Source organism: Octopus bimaculoides, chromosome 24 (assembly GCF_046866305.1).
Source record: "Octopus bimaculoides isolate indiv1 chromosome 24, ASM4686630v1, whole genome shotgun sequence".
In the NCBI taxonomy this organism is placed as follows: Eukaryota; Metazoa; Mollusca; class Cephalopoda; order Octopoda; family Octopodidae; genus Octopus; species Octopus bimaculoides.
The window spans coordinates 4,784,293-4,786,464 of NC_142951.1; the positions used below are offsets into that span (position 1 = coordinate 4,784,293).

General features: G+C 33.1%; 1 long non-coding RNA gene across 1 annotated transcript; it reads left to right on the forward strand.

Annotated features, from left to right (window-relative positions):
• Positions 1-1,161: 1,161 nt before the first annotated feature.
• LOC128250816 (uncharacterized) lies at positions 1,162-1,859 on the forward strand. Its single transcript, XR_008266797.2, has 2 exons — positions 1,162-1,489; positions 1,603-1,859. It is a non-coding gene; the product is annotated as an uncharacterized LOC128250816 (long non-coding RNA).
• The last annotated feature ends 313 nt before the right edge of the window (positions 1,860-2,172 follow it).

Sequence of the window (2,172 nt, forward strand, 5' to 3'; positions counted from 1 at the left end):
AAGATTAGCGAAATCGTAACACTGGACCTTGTTTCGATAGGTTCATGATTACAGTTAAGTCATTGATTTCGTTCTTAAGATTCTTAAATTATAAGAATCCGATACACGTCGTGAAAAGCAGATTAATATTCCGTATTGGACTAATAGAGTCTACTAATAGCATTTAGCACAAAGCAATAATAAATAATTTCTATATTAATCCATTGTACATACATAAATACATATTATATATATATATATATATGTGAATATGTGTGTATATACATGTATATTCACACATACACACACACATATGTATATGTATATATATATGTATATATATATATATATATATATATATATATATATATATATATATATATATATATATATATATATATATATATATATTAATCCCTATCATTATTAATGATACATATATATACACATGTATATATGTATCTGTGTGTTTTCATTAATATATTTGTATTTTTCTTGGGGAAAAAAATTATGTTCCTTTTATCTGTACAATGTTGTGCAGGAAATCTGTCATGATTACACTATAAATTAAGTTCGGGTCGTTTGATCAACTAAATTATGATAGTAATTCGTTAATTAAAGATCTGAGTATGTTAACCATACAAGTAATTAAACCGTTTGTATTAGACGACATATATCACAACACGGTTAAAAGCTTTCTTACTTCAATTATATCGCTAAAATACACCTAATCAGATTTGCTAAGACGTCAGTCCATAACACAGCTTTCATACGGAGGTTTCAGTACCTTTTTTCTTACTCTCTCTCTCTCTCTCTCTCTCTCTCTCTCTCTCTCCCTCTCTGTCTCTCTCTCCCTCTCTGTCTCTCTCTCCCTCTCTCTCTCTCTCCCTCTCTCTCTCTCTCTATCTATGTATCTATCTATATCTACCACTCTTTCTCTCTCCATCCCATTTTCCCTATGTATATAGAGAGAGAGAAAGAAAGAGTGAAAGAGAGTAAGAGAAGTGTATGTATATTCATTATATATATATATATATATATATATATATATATATTTATATTGATATATGTATGCAACTATGTTTGTATGTATATATGTATATATATATATATATATATATATATATATATATATATATATATATATATAATGTGCGCGTTTGTGTGTGTGTATGCGCGCGTGTGTCCTACTCGTCGCTTTTCTATTTCACAAGGTATTACATATTCTATTCTGCTCTTATATACTTTACAATAACTCCTCTCACCCTATTGACCTTTTGCTATATTGTGACGTCATAATGGTCACATATACGCCAATAAGAATTCGATGGACATTAATCTCTAACCTTAAACTCAAGTCATCTTTGATCACCTCCAAACACATATAAACAAGGTCATATTTTATTCGGAATCGCCCCATTTCCTTTCAACAGTTTCCATGACAAAATCTCTCATCCGTCCACAGTTTCTGAAATGCACAATATGACGATGCACTTCTGATGGATATTTGGTTAGCATTTCTAGCAGATTAAATGGTTGTGTAGAGATTCATTCATTTACTCTAACACTAAAATGGTTTGTTAAGATCCTTAATAATTCTCGGCTCTATGATTTGTTTTTCAGATTCCGACACAAGAAGCAGTTTCGTTTTATGCCTGCAAACTACCAATTAATTGAAAATCTGGTTGAGATTAATTCCATGTTGTTGTTGTTGATAATATTACTGCACTCTTTCAAGGCGGCACGTTGGCAGAAACGATAGCACGCCAGGCGAAATGCTTAGCGGTATTTCGTCTTCCGAGGTCGACTTTGCCTTTCATCCTCTCGGGGTCGATTAAATAAATACCAGTTACGCACTGGGATCGATATAATCTATTTAATCCGTTTGTCTGTCCTTCTTTGTCCCCTCTGTGTGTAGCTCCTTGTGGGCATGCTAACGACTTTCCCCGCCTTTTTAATCGATTAACTTTATTGGTATTTCATTTCATCTCCGCCGAAGGTGACAATGCGTGGTCTATTGGTTAGGGGTTCTGCATTCTCGATTGCAACGTCATGGGTTCGATTCACTGACCGAGCGACGCTTTCTGTTGCTGAGCAAAATCTCTGCATGCCCCATTGCTCCAGTTCATTCAGCTCTAATTAGTAATCATAATTAGTAATTCTCTAATTAGTAATCCTGCAATGGAGTGGCAT